The following is a 21202-nucleotide window of genomic DNA, read 5'->3' on the forward strand; positions in this document are numbered from 1 at the left end:
GAATTACTTGACTAGAACACCACCACCAGCTGAAGAATGTTACTATGAAGAAGATGCTTATGTAGTGAATGAGCAGACAGGGGGTTTCCGACCTAACGCTCAAGGAACCAACACAGAAATTGGCCCCAAGGTCAGAACTATGGTAAATACAATCGAGAGGGTCAATATGTCCGGAATGGAAAGTTCAATCGCAAAAACAACTACAATCGGAACAACTATGCCAACAGAAACGATCAGGTTGGACCTTATGTTCCCCCTCAAAATTGCAAATATGGCACTAGGGAAGCTTGAGGCAATTTGGCGCGTATTGAAGATATGATGCAAAAGATGATGAGAACGTGTGATGCAACTAATGAGAATGTGAAGGAGTTGAGAAATGACTTGTCTGGTATTGGCAAAAGGTTGATGCCCATGAAGTATCAATAAAGCATGTAGAGCAGAAGATGACTCAGTTGTGTACTATAGTGAATCTATGTCAACCTGGCACTCTTCATAGCAACACCATCCAGAATCCAAAGAAAGATGGTCATTGTATGGCAGTTACTACTCGAGGTGGTAAGCAAATCATAGATCCATTTATGCAGTCTATGGTGGATGGACAGATTAGAAAAGAAGATGATGTGGTAAAGGCTAGAGAAGAGTCTGAGACGGTAACAGAGCAGGAAGCGGAGATATCTTCGAAAGTGGTCCCCATACCTAGACCTCCACCACCTTTCCCACAAAGGTTAGTGAAGAAGACTGAAGCTGGTAAATATCCCAGGTTTATTAGTATGTTGTAGCAGTATTCTATCAATGTTCCTTTGATAGAAGCGTTGAAGCAAATGCCTGGGTATGCGAAGTTTATGAAAGATTTGGTGACAAAGAAAAGGTCTGTAAGTTTTGAAGATAATGATAAATTGCAGCATTGTAGCGCTATTGCTACAAGATCTCTTCTGTAAAAGAAGGATGACCCTGGTGCTTTCACGATTCCATGTAGTAGATGGTTGTTATACTTTGCTAAGGCATTATGTGATTTTGGTGCTAGCATAAACCTCATGCCATTGTCTATTTACAAGAAGTTGGGTCTAGGGGACGCATAGCCCACTGCAATGAGGTTACTAATGGCCGATACAACTGTGAAGTGGCCCATTGGTGTACTACATGATGTGCTAGTGAAAGTGGAGTTTTTCATTTTTCTGGCAGATTTTGTGATTCTTGACTGTGAGGTTGATTTTGAGATTCCCATCATCATTGGGAGACCGTTTCTTGCCACAGGGCGTGCATTGGTTGATGTGGAAAAGGGACAGAGAATGTTCAGATTGAACAATGAAGAAGCAACTTTCAATATTTGTAGGATCATGAAGCTGAGTGGTGATCTTCAAACAGTATTTACTATAACTTACGGAGTGGAGCGTGGGACAAAAGTGAAAATTGAAGAGCGACTAGGTGGTGAGGCATTAGCAGCAGTGATGATGAATATCGATAGTGATGGTATTAAAGAGTATGATGAGTTGGTAGCCGCACTCGATAGGTGTGAATATCGGTCCAAACAAAAGAAGTATGAGTGAAGAATCGCGAGTCCTCACCCTCAATACCGTCGATTGTGGAGGCACCGAAATTGGAGCTTAAGGCTCTACCACCGCATTTGAGGTATGTGTACTGGGGCAGAGAGAATAGTTTGTCGGTCATCATTGCAGCAAATTTGAATGCAAGACAGGAAGAGTGCTTAGTGACTGTGTTAAAGAGGTTCAAGCAAGCTATTGGGTGGACTATTGCAGATACTTTTTGGATTCCTCCCGGTATTTGCTCTAAAAAAATACAACTCATGCCAGATCATAATCCCAGTATCGAGCACCAGAGAAGATTAAATCAACCTATGCAAGAGGTAGTTAAAAAGAGACTATCAAGTGGCTGGATGCGGGAGTTATTTACCCCATTGCATATAGTAGTTGGTTGTGTCCTGTCTAGTGTGTGCCTAAAAAGGGTGGTATTACTGTGGTTCCAAATGAAAGAAATGAGCTTGTTCTAATGAGGCCCGTTACTGGATGGAGAGTTAGTGTGGATTACCGAAAGTTGAATGCGTGGACAGAAAAGGACCATATTCCTATGCCGTTCATGGACCAAATGTTGGATGGACTTGCAGGAAAGGGTTGGTATTGTTTTCTTGATGGGTATTCAGGCTACAATCAAATTTCTATAACCCTAGAAGACCACCTTCATTTTCCCTTATGGAACTTTTGCGTTCAAACGGATGTCATTTGGGTTATGCAATGCTCCAGCAACCTTCCAGTGTTGTATGACATCTATATTTTCTGATATGCTGGAAGACACTATTGAAGTGTTCATGGATGATTTTTCAGTTGTAGGTGATTCTTTTGATCGTTGTCCGGATGATTTGGCCGAGGTGCTTAAAAGGTGTGAAGACTACAACTTGGTGATGAATTGGGAGAAGTGTCATTTTATGGTTAAAGAAGGTATAGTGTTGGGTTATCAAATTTCAGAGAAATGTATTGAGGTTGATGGAGCTAAAGTTGAATTAATAGAAAAGCTTCCGCCACCCATTTCTGTAAAAGGTGTTAAAAGTTTTCTTGGGCATACAGGTTTTTATAGGAGATTCTTCAAAGATTTCTCAAAAATTGCACATCCGTTATGCAAACTGCTCGAGAAGGAGTGTATGTTCTATTTGATGATGCTTGTCTTAGAGAATTTGGAGAGTTGAAAGAGAAGTTGGTTACTGCACCAATCATTATTTCACCTGATTGGGAACAATCGTTTGAGGTAATGTGTGATGCAAGTGGAGTGGCGCTTGGTATGGTACTAGGACATAAGAAAGAGAAAATTCTTCTTCCTATTTACTATGCTAGCAAAGATCTAAATCTGGCCTAGAAGAATTATACTGTGACCGAATAAGAACTTCTTGTGGTGGTTTTTGCAATCGAGAAATTTTGATCCTACTTGCTTGGTACTGAAGTCATAGTGCATACTGACCATTCTGCATTGAGGTATTTGATGGCGAAAAAGGATGCAAAACCAAGATTGATTAGATGGGTATTGTTGCTATAACAGTTTGATTTTGTAGTAAGAGTTAGAAAGGGGACCGAAAATCAAGTTGCCGATCACTTATCCAGATTAGAGGAAGAGGTTATGCTAAAGCTTGGAGATAGGGCTGAAATTAATGATGCTTTACCAGATGAACATGTATTGGTTGCTTCTCATGATTTATTTCCTTGGTACGCAGACTTTGCTAATTATTTGGCAAGCGATATTGTGCCCCAAGATTTGTCTTTCAACAAAGAAAAATATTATGTATGATGTGAGGAAATTCTTTTGGGATGAACCCTACTTGTATCGTAGTTGTGCTGATGGAATTATCCGTCGCTATATGCCCGAGGTTGAGATGTTGAGTGTACTTGAAGCATCCCATTCATAACCTGTTGGTTGGCATCGTAGTGGTATTCGCACTGCACATAAGAGTTTACAGTGGGGGTACTATTGGCCTACCATCCACCAAGATGCTCATGATTTCGCCAAGTCCTTTGATCGTTGCCAAAGAGAAGGTGGGATTTCAAAGAGGCAAGAACTGCCTATGATCCTATATTGGTGATAGAGTTGTTTGATGTATGGGGCATTGATTTTATGGGTCCATTTTTGAGTTTATATGGGATGAAGTATATTTTTGTTGCGGTTGATTATGTATCGAAGTGGGTGGAAGCAGTTGCGCTCCCCAACAATGAAGGCAAAAGTGACACCGCATTCTTGAAAAAGAATATCTTCTCCAGATTTTGTACATCGAGGGCTATTATTAGCGATGGAGGTTCTCACTTTTGTAATAAGTTGTTCAATGTACTACTTGAGAAATATGGTGTCCGCTACAATGTAGCCACTCCTTACCATCCACAGACTAGTGAACAAGATGAAGTGTCCAACAGAGAAATCAAACAGATTTTGGCAAAGACTATGAATGCTAATAGAACGGATTGGTCAAGGAAGCTTGATGATGCTCTATGGGCCTATCACACTGCATACAAGACCCCCATAGGTATGTCTCCTTACCAACTTGTATATGGGAAGTGTTGTCATTTACTGGTAGAGCTAGAGCATAAGGTGATGTGGGCAATGAAGAAGCTAAATTTGGATTGGGGCGCCGCTTCAAATCAAAGAATGAATGACTTGAATATGCTTGATGATTTTTGCCTAAAATCTTATGAAATTTCAGCCTTGTACAAAGAGAAGATGAAGCGTTATCATGATCAAAGAATTGAAAAGTGTGAATTTTTGGTTGGTGATCTTGTGTTTCTATCCAACTCTAGGTTGCGCTTGTTTCAAGGCAAACCCATGTCCAAATAGACTGGGCCATTTTTTATCACAAAAGTGCTCCCCCATGGACAGGTTGAACTTGAGAATAGTGAAGGAACAAGTTTCATGGTAAATAGGCAAAGGATCAAGATCTATCGAGGTAATGTTGAACATGTGCAAGAAGTTATTGAGGCCTACAATCTTGATAAAGTCTAAGTAATCAAGGAACTTGCGTCGTGCCGCGACGTTAAATCAAGCGACGTTTGGGAGGCAACCCAAGATGTACAATCTAGCCAAGGATAGGTTTTTGTTATCCATTTTGTAGTTTTCTTTCTTTATTTGCGTCTCTGTATCAATTTAGATATAGGTGTTTTAGTTTTTTTTTAGTGTTGGCTAGAATAAGCATAGAGTACGTGTCTAAAAAGTGTCCAGAATATGTTTAAAAAAATAGCCTATTGGTTGCTACATGTGCAGGTACACAATGGAAAATCTACAGAAAATGGTCTGGTGCAAAGGCTACGGACCCCATCGACGGTCCGTCATTCAATCCACGGACCGTGGATGGTGTCCGTAGACCCCAGGTAAGCCTCTCAATTTTTCTAAGTGTAAGAGTGATCTACGGACCGTAGATGGACTCACGGACCGTAGACGAGGTCTCGTGAGTCCAAACCCTAGTTCTGTTTGACCCGACCCGGACCCCTCATTTAAAACTCCCCTAATTTAAAATCATTTCCATTTCCCTCCATTCACTCTCCAACCGTTTCACCATTCCATACCCTCCCTAAATAACTCCATAACTCCCCCATAACATCATCCCTTCCATTCCCCCATAATTCCCACAATTCCTTTCCATTTACGAATAGAACTCATTCCATATTCCACAAAAGGGTCCGGTGTTGGGTTAGTAATGAAGAGGTGATTCCTTGGTCTTGCTAAGCATAGTGTCGTCACGCAATCACCCCATACCTTGTTGCTTGTAAGGTAATAGACTTTCCTCTCACTTTGAATTTAGGTTCATAGATTAAATATGAAAAGTCGGGAGTTGGGTCTTGACCTTGGGTAAATGTTAGATGAAATTGCATGATAAAATTGGAAGTTACAATACCCTTGGAATGATAGATAGTAATTGTTGCCTTGTTGTATGTGATTATAAGTATACATGTAAGTTTCGACTTAGGGTTCCAAAGTTTGTCTTCAATAATTGTTCAAATGATTAATCGGAATCCTGAGAATGACAAACTAGTATGATTTAATGTTGAAATGCATGGTTAGACTAGGATATTGTTGAAAATAGTCTAATATGTGGACTTGCAAATAAACAATGGGCTGAAATCTGGCACAGATCGCATCCACGACACCCCGTCTACGTACAATAGATCAATCTACGGACCGTAGATTGGGTTCGTGGGTTGAAGCACATAAAAATCTCACCAAGTGTGACACCACGGTCCTTAGATCAATCTACAGACCGTTATGTACATTCATGGATTCCATCTGTGACCAATATTGTTGTCCCTCTGATCCGCGGAACGGTTCCGCAGACCGTAGATCAGTCTAAAGACCTTAGGTCTCTTCCGTGGATGACCACTGTAGCCTCTGTCTGAAATTTTCTTAGGACTTTTTTACTGTTCGTTTATGGTTCTAAATTTTTTTCTTGTTTGCTTATGGTTAGTTTTGGTAATAAAATTTCTTCCACAGGTACGATGGTACCTAAGAAGCTAGTCACCAATGCAAAACAGGGAAAGTCAAAATCTATTGCTCCTAGCTTCAGGTTAATTGATGAGGACATAGACAAGGAAAAAGATCCATCATACGTTACTCCCAACCCAAGGACTTCCCCAACGGCACCCCGAGCCACCAGAGGCATCTCCCAAATGGTGATCACCGACGTAGTCACTGTGTCCCAGTCGGATAAGGAATACACATTGATCGGGTCACCAATTGAGGCAGCTTCAAGTTCAGCTACTGGGTCTGCGTCTGGCTCTGAGTCTGCCCATGCTTCGGGCTCTGAGTTTAACCATGCTTCAGGGTCCGAGTCTGCCCATGCTTCTTGGTCCAATGCCAAGTCAGCCACAGGGTCCTGCAAGGATGACCAGGTTGCCTCGTCTGATGAGGCCACTAGCTCAGAGTCTGTACCAGCACCAAAGAATGAGGATCTTACTCCAGTGGCCGACGAGCCAAACATATGGTGTGTTGAGGGCCAATGAAAGATTTATCGGGATGCCAAGATGAGAAATAACAAAGGGAAGATTGCCCAACTTATTACAGAGGAGCGCAGAGTCCTCAAGGGGAGCTTGCACACTGTCCCTGACATCCACCGGCTCTTTAACCTTCACAAATGTGATTGGATGGCTCAAGACCCTGGGACTTATAGTGAAGAGATTGTGCGATAGTTCTATGCCTCCTATGCTGCCACTCTCCGTGGCTCGATCTTCAAGAGGTCAAAGCCCATGGACCAAGATCCTCTCACTTTTATTGTGGTCTGGGTGCTCCGGTGGACATATCACATGCCACCATCAACTGCTTTCTCTATGGTTTGACCACAGGTCACTCTTGCTCACTAAACATAGCGAAGTTTGAGAACAGATAGGGGCTGTATTACTATGGTTTGCTAAGTGCATTGCTGCAGATGGCGAGCATACAGAGTGGGTCGCCGCACCTCGGTTAGGTATCTGAAAGCACATTGAATTTTGTTGCCATGTTTTTCTTGTTGTTGGTGCATAATAGGGTGTCGCCAAAAAAATATGTCAACCAACTCACATGGGATAGAGCGATCATGGTTGCAGCACTAGTAACAGGAGTGGAGATTGACTTAGCCCGCATGCCGCTCGTAGATATTCATGAGAGGGCATTCAAGACCTCCACTACTAACCCCTTTCCATGTTTGATTTTCCAAATGTGTAGGGACCCTGGCGTGCCGATCTGGCATTGTGATAGTTTGATCCACCCTACAGGGACTTTGGATAGAGGCCTTATTCTAGATGAGGCAAATGTGGCGGCACCCGGCAGGTTGCCCAGATTGAGGTACCTCCCTTGGGAACACATGTTGCAAATACGGTGGGGCAGGCACAGGGTGGTGATCCGATTATTCCAGATAACTTTGATATTGTCCCGGCCTCCTCTTCTCATGCTACTAATATTGCTCCTAGTTTATCCCGGTCCACACCACAGTTAGGAGCTACTGTTGTCCAGTTGGCTAGAGTATAGAAATTAGAGGCTCAGATGGCCACACTGCTGCATCACATCCAGCCTTGGATACATAAGTCGATAGTCGAGTCTGAGACCAGAATGGAGCGAAGGATGGAGGGCATGATGGACTGGAAGGTCCAGGTAATAAATAAGCATCTTGATGCCTTTGAATTGTGAGTCCTCGAGTGATCAACCCCGACCATAAATTTATCCTCCTTGCAGGCTGAGTTAGCTAGTCTCCGGACTGACATTGATGCCATTCCTGCTGCCTCTACAGTTGAGCATCAGGCCGCACCTACTGCATTGGCAGATGATACGGTGCTGGATGATTTATTCATTGGGACCGCCGAGGAGGGGCTTGAGCCTACACATGCCAAAGGTAAGAGAAACCATTCTAATCGCACATAGGAGAAAAAAATTGCAAAAGAGACAGCGTAGGCAGTAGAGGGAGGCCAGGAAGGCCTCGATTTTAGATGAACAGTTACGCCAACAAAGGGTGCGTGAGAGTGTTGCAGGGGCATCAAGTTTTGCCCCAGTTGTAGAGGTCCCTCCTGTTGTGAGGGACGTTGTGAGCACCACTAGTGGTGCTATGATGGATGATGTGGGCACTATTGAGGGTGACCCTACTATTGCTCCAGCGGGCTCCAGGAAAGCGGACCCACCCTCTCGTTCATGATTCTTCGGTACTATGCGCCACAGGTTTGCTTTACCCAATCCACTATCTTTTACTGTTCTTGTATGCATTGGGTACAATCGCATCTATTTTTGTTGGTGGTGGGTTAAATGGATGTGATTGATGGGGTGAAGTCTGAGTAACCCCACTCATAAATCCTCTCTTAGGGTTATCTTGCCTGTGTTATTTTTCCCCAAGAGCCTGATCATTTTCTGTTGAACCAGCATGTGTTAGGATTGTATATACAGAAGCATGAATATAACCGGTCCAAATTTTGTGATGTGTGCTAGAATTGGTAGGCTAAGACAAGTTGAATGTGAATGTGTCGGCTCTGAGTATGACTTGATAATGAATCAACTTGATGGCATGACTTAGGCTGAAACGTGAATTGGGTAATCTTATAATCTAATAATGAAACTGTGTGCCAGACATGTGTGATAATAGTGATTGTTCAAACAGTTATTGTCCAAAACTAGAACTTGCCCGGTTAGCCCTGCTAAGACAATTCACTTTAGAAGTTAGGAGGTGATCAGAAGCCATTATTCTGATAAGTTCACAAATTACCTAAATTAAAGATCCAACCAAATGAAATAAATGCTCCCTTTGATCCAAATGTTCTGAGCCTAAAATTAAACCATTTCTACTATGTTGGCCCTGGTCCCTCCTTGGACATGTGCACCTCATATTAGGCAAAAGCCTAAGTTGAGGGTGGCTAATGTAAAATGTAACTTCAATCTTGGCACTGACCCAATATCGGGTATTATGCACCTCAACCAATGGAAAATCCATAAGTTAAGGGTGGCAATGAAAGAGGAAACCGAAGAAAAAATGGGTATGAAAAGAATTTTATGTTAAAAGAAAGAAAAGAAAGTAATGGATGTGACTTGTTGAATCTTTAAAAAAAAGGCATGAAAGAGATAAAAGTGAAAAGTAAAAAGATCTGAAAAGCCTAAAGTCACATCCATGGTTGAAGAAAATTAAGGGAAAGAAGGCAAAACGGTAGGGTGACAGAAATTGGGAAGAAAAAGGTTGGAAGTCTAGCGAAATATCAAGAAGGGCAGGAAGTCACGAAGAAGTACCCAAATGTACCACACCTGATCCTGAGCCTACGTTACAAACCAAGAAAGTCCTATAGTGATCCTAGAGTCTAAATTGGGAAGTTTAAGCAGTGAAAATAAGGTCAGGCCTATGGTACTCAGCACTAATTGTACCTGAAGTTGTTTATGAGTATGAGTGTTGAATGAATCCTTGTACTCAAATTCAAAGTCATTGTGTGAAAGAAAAGGGATTTCGTTTGAAGTGAGGGAACTAGTTGCATTTCCGGAAAGTTGGTACCTTGGTGATAGTAAAAGAGTGTATGTTGTGTATTCGTTGGTCGATCGTTGTCATGGTTTAATCCACATGAATTAGCTTGTCGAGACTAAGAGAACAAATTTTGCACCCGGAAAGTGAGTGGATAGAGAGCTATATGATTGCTTTTGCTTGAAATGCTTGCTTCTATACAAGTGTCGTTAAGAGTCCTAGTGCGTCACTTGAGGATAAACAACGAATTTAAGTTGAGGGTATTGATATACCGTGAGTTTATGGTATTTCTAATACGTTTCACTTACAAGTTGTGTGTGTCTAGGGCCTTTTTGTATTTGTTTTTATGTGTTTTTATCATATTTTGCAGGAAAGATGTTCAGGCGCAGAATTAAAGAGACAACTGAAACAAATGCAGAAAAGGGAATCTACGGAGGTGATCAACGGACTGTAGGTCCATTGACGCTCCATAGATGGTGGTCGTAGATCAGAAGCCAAGGCATGGAAGACAAATCAGGGAAATCTAACCAAGTGTGGAACCACAGTTACCATTGACGGTCCGTAGATTGATCTACGGACCGTACTGTTGATCCGTAGATTTAGACTGTGAGGAATCCAATACCTGATTTTTGGAGATTCTAAGTGTGGAGCTACGGAAGGGGATTGACGGACCGTAGATTGATCTACGGTCCGTCCTGCAATTCTTTCGTTTGCTTCAGAGAAGCAGAATTTTGGAAGTTGATATATTTTCTAGGTCATGGCTGGCGGAAGGGACTCACGGACCGTAGATCCAGTGATGGTCCATGAGTCAGTCTCGTGGAATGAAGAGGCGTGCCTATAACAAACTTTCCTTTTTTTGTTTCCCTTTTAATTTAGGACTTGTTTTCTATAAAAAGGGCATATAAACCTCGTTTTTTGGGGTTAGAGATTATTACTTTAGTTCTATTTTGTGACTTGGGAGATTATACTTGGAAACCTAGCAATTATTAATTTCCTAAGTTCATTTTGAAGATTTTGGTGTTGCAATTCAAGTTGAAATTATGGGTGTATTATTCTTCTTACGTAAGTTCATAATTCTTTCATCTAAAACAATGAATTGTGTTCATATGATTATGGCTAACTAAACCCCGCAATTAGGGTTGTGGGAACCATGAGCAATTAACAAAGTATGAATAGTAAATAAGAAATTCTTGAATAGTGTTGTTGCATGCATTGATAATTCTTTCATTTACAAGTCTTTTTAACGAGTGCACGCGTTAGAACTCGCCTTGTTGCTACTTGCCGGACCAAGGAGGTAATCAACAAGAAAAGAATTATCAACATAGATTTAGTGTGAAACTATCTAATAGGCTAGTGTCGATTGGTGCAATGTAATAACTAAACCAAACATCGATTACGATGTCTAATATGAGGTAAAGGTAAGGGTTAGTAAATTATACACACGTAGACGGACCAAGGTGCGGGGTGAAATTCTCTAGATGTCGGACCAAGGATTTAGAGATACCTAACTTATCACTTTGCATGTAGTACACTAGGAAAATATTGCGATTACTTGGATTACTGCGTTATGACCTTGTGGGGAACATGTATACCCTAGTTATTACTCTCATCTTGATAACAACCGAAATTGAGTTTTGATTACTGATTACTTTTTAAATTCTTAAAATTTGTTTCACAAAACCCCCCCTTTTTTATTACTTTTTTCTGGAAATAATTTGACTAATCAAATATAATTGTTGGTTAAATTATAGTCTAAACCATTTTCCTTGTGGGATCGACCCCAACCTACAAGTTGGGTTGTTTACTTGGTAACAACCCACTTATGCTTCTTTAAGGAGGTGTAATTTGAGCGTATCATGAATCAAGGTTGGAACTCTCACAAAGAAGAAAAGAGGGCACGATACTTTCAAGAATGGGCCAAACAAAGTGACCATTGGAGAAGAGAAGATGATCATCAAGAGGACCACACACAATCTAGTGATAGCCCAAAATAAAAGGGTAGTTCAAGTAGTCTTAGAGTGGATGATTTGTACTCTCACATCCTTGACGAGGTTGAGGGATTAGATATACTAAAAGTGATGAAAGTCGAGTTCTCGTCATTAAACAATAGAGTAAACTCTCATGCTGATGTAATAAAGCAATTTCTAGGTCAGTTGTGTCAATTTTCAGCACAATTAAAACCCAAAGTAATGGGGAAAGGCGAAGCCAATTGCATAACAACTTTGAGGGAGGACGGTGACATAAATTTGGTTGTGGTTACTCGAAGTGGAAAGGTAGTGGTAGGTGATATGAAGGGTAATGATGAAGCACAAGCTCATGAAGAAGAAAAATATATTGATGAAGAAGAGATTCCCATTCAACAAAACCTTGACAAGGAGTTACAAAAAGATAAAGTTAAGAGAACCTCAATCCCAAAGTTGGTGCAACCTCTTCCTAAAATACCCCTTCGATTTCCCCAACGTTTCGAGAAGAATAATAAGGATAAGGAGTTCAAGAAGTTTTTATCAGTGTTCAAGACGCTCTCTATATATCTATCATTAGAGGAAGCATTGTTGGAGATGTCGGGTTATGCCAAGTTCATGAAAGATTTACTCACAAAGAAAAGAAGTTTGGACGTCGAGACAATTGATGATTCTCATAGTTGTAGTGCAATTATGACTAATTATATTATTAAAAAGAAAAAAGATCTGGGAGCATTTACTATCACTTTCACTATCGGTACGCTCCAATTTGCCAAAGCCTAATGTGATTTGGGGGCAAGTATAAATCTAATGTCATATGCTATCTATAAACAACTTGGGTTGGGTGAACCGAAATCCACAACAATGAGACTTGTGATGGCAGACCGGTCAACCAAGCATCCATGGGGATACTCTGTGATACCTTGGTAAAGGTTGACCGATTCATCTTTCCAGCTGATTTTGTCATCCTTGATTGAGAGATTGATGCTGAAATTCCCATTATTTTGGGAAGACCATTTTTAGCAACCGGGAGAGCTCTAGTGGATGTTGAAAGTGGGGAATTGAAGTTTCGAGTCAAGGAAGATGAAGTCACCTGTAATGTTTGTAAGTCAATTAAGCACCCAAGCAATATTCATGTGGTATCAAAAATTGATGTAGTCGTGGCTAGCAATTTGATATGTATGAGTGAGCCGCTTGATGTTGTGTTTGCAAACTACTAACGCATACTTTTGCCTACATTCTTATCAAATGTAGGGTCCGGCGCTCCAAATTCACACACTTGTGGCTAGGTTCTTAGTTGATCAAGGAGTGAAGCTATGGTGAGTCCTCATTGTATTCGAGGATTGGATCATCCTTTATCTATTTTATGTCTTTCTTTTCATGTTGGACTATTGTATGGGCTGTGTCCCAAGATTTACTTCTTATGTTAGATTATTTGAGACAATCTTGTTAGACTTCTGCTCGTTTTATAAAAAGTCTTTGATTGTATTGAAAAGTTTTAATTTTCAGCACCTTTTCTATTACTCTATGTTATGATATACTAAGTTGATTGTATGAGGCCTCTCAGGGTCTTATACGCCTTGTTACATCTAAGGGGTACCCCTGGGTCGTTACACACATATTCTACCTAATTCAATCACGGCAATGGAAGCTTGAATCAATGGTTAAATAAAACAATTATCTATTATTATATGTCGCTCAAGTTAATATAAATACTTATAATTGAGATAATTATCAATAATTGTTCCTTCATTTAATAGAATTATACTTATCACTTCTGACGTGTTGTTAAATAGTGTAAGAATAGACGCATTATCACTTGAATCTATTCCTTCAAAAATATTATTGAGTTCTTTTTGCATTCCTTTAAAAATTGATCTTTCCGTCTATTTTGTATGCGATCTCCTAAATATGTGCATCTACAAACTTCATCCTAAATTTATTTAACACTAATCACCAAAATCTGTAATTTTTTTAAAGAATTTTTCTTATGCTAAAATATATGAATAATTTTTAATTTCTTATACCAATTAATAAGTTTATAATAACATTTTTACTACGACAGCCTGGTTATATGTGATATCCTTACTAAGTACATGTAATAACTTTTTCCTAAAATTTTAGAATCCTATTTACAAAAATTCAAGTTGATATATCAATATATTTTTCAAAAGTCATTCTTATCTTAAAAGATATCACTAAATCTTAATTTGGTATGCCAATTAATAAGTTCACAAACACAATTTAGTGTAAAGCTCAATGCATTTTCTGTCAAATCCACATTCAAGAAAAATATAGTTTTTACATAGTATATTCAATCTCAAACAAGGTTTCTACTTTTAACTTAATATTTACAAGATTTTTAAATTTCTAACCGAATGCAGGAGTGGTTTTCATGAGAGTATCTACTACTTTAAACTAATTACTATTTTTATATTATTTTATGTGTAACTAAAATGAATACATTCATCAACAATAACAAGTTCAACAAGAAAAGTGGTGTTCAAAATAGGAGCAAAAGGATTGGGAAAATCTCGTCTCTCTGTTGAACGTGCCACCCATTTTTGAAGAGAAATAATCAACTTAGAAAAAAATCCAAGTATACGTGGGACTTGAAATTGTCAGCAACAGGATCATAGACACTGAGAAACAAGGTGTGCCGTATTATTTGCTAGGTATATATATATACATATATATATATATATATATATATATATATAAGATGACTAGCTACATAATTTAATAGTATTAATTCTATATTCGAGTGAAAAGGTACTTTATAATTTTATTTATTTATTTCAATAAAAGTGGTGTCTGAGAAAGTTAATTGGGTTATACATTTGAGTGAAAATGACATTTTTGTAAAAGACTATATTTCATAGACATGAGAACTGATTAACATATCTATTGAGTTTTAATATATTAGAATAAATTATCAATTAATTTTGTCTACATTAAAGATTTGAATTAGAGACATCATGTGTAACACCTTGGATTCGAGAAAGGCTAGAAACGGGTCAAACGGGCATCCCACAAACCCAAAAGTAGACCATGGAACCCTTCACGATGCCCTAGACGGGTCATGAAGGGGACCACAAATCGTTAATGGCTTGTGAGGTCTTCTCGAACCTGCCCCAAGCGGGGTTCACCTTGATGGACGCCCAAATGGCCCGTTGTGTTGTTGATGGGTCGTCAATGGGGTCATCAAGTGTCCCACTGAGATTGGTCTTTTACCTTAGTCACTGGTCAAGGATCACATAAGTCTAAATAGTCTATTAATCCCCACAAGGACCATCAAATTGTCTGTGAAACGGGTTAAGCAGACTTAGAGTTTGGTGTCAACTTCCAAAATCACATATTTTAGCACAAAATGAATTAGGTGGCCCATGAAGGCTCAAATTAAAGATCTTTGATTCCTCTTTTAACGTTACACAGTTTGCCTAAATTCAAGCTCGGAGTAAAGAGTTATGCCTAAAATAGTGAAGCAATATCGGGTCAAGCATCACAACGACCCACTTGACGAGCCCTAGCGCTCTAGATGGCCCGTCCAGCCTCCCTTGAAGTCACATCGGTAGCATCTAAGTCAGGGTCACATTTGTGTTTATCCCTAGGTGTTTGGTACTTAAACTAAGTCATTTGGTGCTTATGCTATGTCATTTTACTTTGTCTAAGCCTAGTAAACAGTAATAGCTTGCAAATCAGATCTTGGATGGAAAAAAGAGAAGGGTGAAACCACGGATGGGTCCATGTGTCATGAAAAGGACCATGACCCATCACCTTACTCTTGGAGTTGCACCAAGCCCACTGTTAAGGACCACGGACGCCTAGACGGTACGTGAAGCGTCACATGGACCGTGATGTCATCCGTGAAAGGGGCTTATCAGGTCTTCAATTTTGGGGCATCTTCAAACTATCATATCTTTTAGCACAAAATGTATTTGGTGGCCCATGACATATCAAATTAAGCCTATTTTATTCCTCTTTTCAATGCCACCAAGTTTGCCTAATTTCGAGAAGTTTGCCTCATTTCGAGCCTAGAGGAATTATTTTTTGCTCCATTCAGTGAAGCATTATCTAGCAGGGCTTCATCACAACACCACTAGACAGCCCATGAAGCCCTTCTTCAAGGTTACATCGTCATTTTTTATTCAAGGTTAAAACTTTTCTTTACGATCGAAGTCTTTATAAAATAAGAGAGTCTACGACACTATGTCTCAAACCATCTATAACATTAGACTTAAATCTCTTTTAATACAAACTTAGGGACACGACCCTTACATAAATCTAAAAAGATAAAGTAAAGACAGAAGTGGACAAAGTGAGTTTGTCCTCGAAACTATGAGGACTCCCCAAGTCTTCATTCCCAAGCTCCTTAGAAGCCTATCTTCCATGTACAAGACACCACATCTCCAAACCCTACACTTGGTAGAAAATGTAGAAGAAGGAGTTAGCGCAAAAAGTACTAAGTATGGTAGCCATGCATAAAAACCATTAAAACATGCTTAAAAGGGACATTTAGTTGAAACCATGGTTTATGCACATTTGAACATCATCTTGAAAGAGTTGAAGAATCATAAGTCATAAACAACTCACATATAGTTCGTCAAAGCACAAAGGGTAATTAACATCACCATAGGCATAGTCTCTAATCATAGTCATAGTGCACATATCATCTATTACAAGACACACCACTCATGCATAGTCAATATCAAGCCAATCACATCATAATAGAACAACAACATAAGTAACCCTAAGTTCTACTTGTGCAATGCATAGATAGGGTCCATAGTCCTATCTACACTAAGTATCACCTTTAGGCCACCATGATCATACTCAACATAAGTTCATACAAACATAAGCCAATATCACATCCATGCTCATTTCATAGTAAAACCACTACTTTAGTAACCCCTAGGGAATACATGTGCAATGTGTTATTAGCATCCCATAATACTAACCTCACTAAGCCCTCCTATAGGGCTACCTTAGTCATGCACTTTATCCTTTCGCCTCATTATAAACAATAGTCATAAGTAGAGAATCAATCACGTGTACCATTTCAATATAAAGAAAAAGTCACTCATAGCAACCATTCATTCAATATACATTCAAGCATTCATGTCATAACAATATGTAAAGCAACCATCTACCACATCATACCAAGTCTACTAGTGCAATGTATTAGTGAAGTCCCATACCCCCACTCTTACCTAGCAAACTTACCAAGAAGTTATAAAGTAGTTCATGCTCCATTCATTATCTTATTATTTAGGGAAAAATAACTGTAACCGACATAGACCATGTGAGCTACATAGAATCTAAGGTTCTACTCCCACAGCGAAAAGAGAGTATTCTACTTGCCAAGGTAGAACCATCATAATAGATTCTAGGTGGATCCACTAGCTAATACCTATGTGGGCAAACATAGTTAAGGAACAAGGAGATTGCTACTAGAAACCCGAACTTGCTAAACGTAGAGGGTTTCCATCTCATGAGACAACATATATATTTTGGGAACCCGAACTTGCTAAACGTAAAAGGAACCCATATGGGAAGCCGAACTTGATAAAACATAAAAGCTTCCATCTCATTTTGATGTTCACTCGGTGGTAAGCACAATTCCCCTGTAAAGTAGTATTAAGCATTTACTTACAATATAATTCGATAAGGAATGCATTAGGGACTCAACCCATCATTAATCATATAGATCAAAGGTTTCAAAGATGAGAATAGCCTTTCATCATAGAACCAACAACATGTGAGAATGTTCATTCATTTCTTATTCATATAGTGTTTATGACAATTACCTTTTATTCAACATATCAACACTACCATAATCATAACTTAACATTCATACTTAAATCCTAGCATACATAGTCATATATTCATGGTCATGTACATTCATGCATAAAAGTATGTAAAGGTGCATATGATAATTACCTTTTCAATTGACACCATACACATATCATATTCATATTTATGCATGGAGTGTGTGTGGCATGATTGTCATCACAATGGCACAACAACAACAACATTAACATCATAGACACCTCCCCTATCAAAGGGATCATAACATATACATAGTATCCCAAATCATGCACAATTCACATATATTGCATTTAATGATCTCAGGCCATGTAAATCACCTATCTAACATTCATACAATAGACAAGGATACATTAATCATTCAAGTAAGTCATTCATGACATGTAGAGAATCATATATCCATATAGGGGATTATGTGGGTAGGGTCCTTCAACAATAGCACCTCATACAATTCAACATATAGACCATATGATGTGCATAACATATCATTCATATTCAAAACGTATCATACTTAGTCATATCTAGGCTTGTAGGGAAGAGGGACCTTGTCTCAACACTACAATTCATACTAACAAGTAAGCATCTCCACCATAAATGGATCAAACCATTCATACAAAGGATACATAGTAAACAAACATCTCCACCTCAAGTGGATCAACAAATCAATAGAAGACTACTTACCAATTGAAAACATTCATTCATAGCCATCAAGGCTTTCTTCAAAATTCAACCCTATTTTTGTGATATTCATACATTATATAGTATAACATCACAATTCAATACTTAATTACATGAAAAGATACTAGATTCTCATTCTTCATTCATCATTCAAGACATACTAGGGTTTAGATTTGAGAAATAAGTGAAATCATGGGTCTTGTGGGAGTTTGTTCAAAAACCATAACAATTACATGAATTCATCCACAAACATTCATTTTTAATCATAATTAACCAATATAGATCAATGGAATCGATTTTAGAAAGAGACCCACGAATTTGATTGAAACCCTAGAATTTGGGGATCTTTGAAAACTTAGTTGAAAGGGCTTTTTGGTGATAGATAGGTAACCAAGAATAAAGGACTCCCATACCTTAGGTGTAGATTCCCATCAAAACCCCATGATAAAGACTCCATCTTCAAGCCCTAGTTGATCTCCTTCTTTGTTCTTCAATGGAGGAACTTGTAAAAAGAGAAATATTTGAGAGGGAGGGAATTGGGTCTTTAAGTTATAATGGGTTAATGACTTAGTTTAGGGTCTTGTTAACTATTTATAAGAGGTTATTTAACCACTTAACTGACCCCCTAAGCCCTTAATTAATTAACTAACTTAATTCCCAAACCCCCAACTTAAAGGTAAAAGTCACAAAACTGGCTGAATCTACGGACCCTAACCTACCAACCGTCGTTGGATCTACCGTCCATAGTTTGGGTCCGTCGATTGGACCTGGGACTGACAGTGTTTCACCATTTCGGCCATAACTCTTTACTCCAAGATCAGAATTGGCCAAACTCGGTGGAGTTGGAAAAAAGACTCAGAGACCTTACATTGGATAGTTTATAGACCACCTAATTCATTTTGAACTATGAGATATGACCATTTAAATTTGACCCTCACTCCTAACTTATAACTAAAAACTGTTTTTAAGGAATTGTTTTGAGGGTTTTGGTACTAAATGATTTCATAAGTTAGCTTAAGGTCTTGCTAGCTTATAAAGGTGATTAATAAACTAGCTAAACAACCCCTTAATCCCTTAGTCAATTAACTAACTTAAGACTTGAAGTCTGGAAATTGGCAACACTTACTGCCACCCACCCACGGACCGTAGGTGCAGTTACGGCCCGTGATGTGCTCTCGTCGTTTGGTTCAGACGCTCTCATTGTGGGAGCCAAGCCTCCCAAGACTAAGTCTCCACCTGAGACCTAGACCTACGGTCCATAGACCAGTCTACTGGCCGTAGATGGGTCTCGTAGGTCCTGCTGTCTTTTGACATCTTTTTTGTAGATGTTAGGGCTCCTCCTCAAGGACCCCTTGGGTGGTCCTTGGGGAAGTAGTACCCGGATGTTTAAACCCTAAACATGGTATTCTACATGTAGGAGTCTCTTCTACAAGTTTTCACCCTTAAACACCACTCCAAACTTCAACGACAAGACCTTACCACTCACTAGTTCAGATGACTAGTTTTCGGACGTCATGGTCGTTTCTTGACGTTTGACTCGTAAAATCACCAAACTAACTTCAATAGACTTTTTTCATCATTTAAAAAAGTTTCCAACTATAAACCTAACATGTGAGGGTCTAGTTCAAACTACTAGATTTAGTCAAGCCTAATTAGGTCCTACTAGTTCGTACGGGGTGTTACCAGGTTGCACACCTAAAATCACTTGCTAAGCACTAGGAACGTCTAAAGGATCTGTGAAGCCCTACAAAAATCAAGAAGTTGTCCATTTAGGAGACTTGTAAGAGAAAGAGTTTAGAGTCAACTACAAACAATCATATGTTTCAGCACAAAATTAATTAGGTGACCCATGACCTATCACATTAAAGATCTCTAAATCATCTTTTCAACGCCAGCGAGTTTCCAGATTCCAAGCTCTGAGTAAAAATTTATGCCCAAAATAGTGGAGCCATGTTTGGCAGACCATCTTCCCTATCAACTTAACGGGACGTTCAAATGACTAGTCTCTCTTGAAGTCACTTCGTCAGCTTTTAAGTCAGGGTCTTATTCGTCATTTCCCCTATGCATTTGGTACTCAAAATATGTCGCTTTGATGCTTAAAATACATCATTTTACTAAGTCTAAGCCTAGTATTCTAGTTAAAAACCACCTAGAACCCTCATTCTCCCAAAATCATCCAACTTAGAAAGAAAAGAAGAGAAATAGGCGATAGATTCTCCCAAGAACAAGCAAAGCTCTTGTTCAAGTTAAGCCCCAAAATCAAAAAGGATTTCTCTGTAGTTCTCATCACCAGGTATAGGGGATTTCACTAGTGGGTTCCTTTAACCCATGAGATACCTAGAATTCAGTTAGTTATTCAGTTTCCCCATAAATATCTTAGAACTAGGGACCCAAATCTTGGGGATCTATTGAATTTTTGTTGCTAGAGTTTCATTTGTATAGAATACATGTTTACTTTGAGAGTTATTGCAGTCCAATTTTTAGTACTCAAAACCCTAGCTTGTATTAATTATCAGTATTTCATGAATTATGCTTGCTAGGTAGATCAGTAAGAAAATCATGCTTCAAAATTTGAGTGCCTTATCTTTCCGTATGTATATGTTGCATTCTTAGATAGCATATTAGTATTTTGAGCTACTTAATATTTCAGTTGAATTTTAGATGTACATATTCCTTTGGGGGTTGACCTAGCACCGAGTTGGAAAAGGGTTCACCATACCATCAAAGTCACAAAATTACCTTGAAATGTAAGTATACAATTCTCCTATGTTGACCATCAGCTTAAGGGACCATGCCACATCCATGCCTTTATGCCATGGCAAGGTATATTGGATCCTCTCGATGGGGCGAATACATCAGACTCCACATTTGGATCAGGTTGTTTGTTTTGGTTAATGGTACCTCATGATTTCACGTACCAAGGCACTTCATCGAATACTAAGTGTCAACGATCGTTAGTCAGTAATATAACCCAACTAAGTGAGTTGGGATTGAATCCCACAGGAAATGGTATGTAATTAAGAATCAATAGCCAAGTGTGAATATGTTCAAGTCAATCATATATAGTTACAGACATTTACGAATAAAAGCATGGCTCAAGTTTGGGGTGACACAGGTGTCAAATAACATGGGGATTTAATTTCAACTATCAGCTACAACATCAAATAACACAAAAAATAACAAATTTAGAGTTGAGTTCTTGTGATGTGATTAAATCATGGGATAAGGTAGACAAATAGTTGATTGCAATCAATAATGAATAGTTGTAAATCATTGAATAATCTAGACTTTAGTGGGG

At 39.0% G+C, this 21202-nt stretch overlaps 1 pseudogene; it reads left to right on the top strand.

Moving 5' to 3' along the window:
• LOC125863834 (uncharacterized) overlaps nt 1-21202 on the top strand; it is a 140451-nt pseudogene that overhangs the window by 43789 nt on the left and 75460 nt on the right.

This window comes from Solanum stenotomum, chromosome 5 (assembly GCF_019186545.1).
Source record: "Solanum stenotomum isolate F172 chromosome 5, ASM1918654v1, whole genome shotgun sequence".
Taxonomy (NCBI): domain Eukaryota; kingdom Viridiplantae; phylum Streptophyta; class Magnoliopsida; order Solanales; family Solanaceae; genus Solanum; species Solanum stenotomum.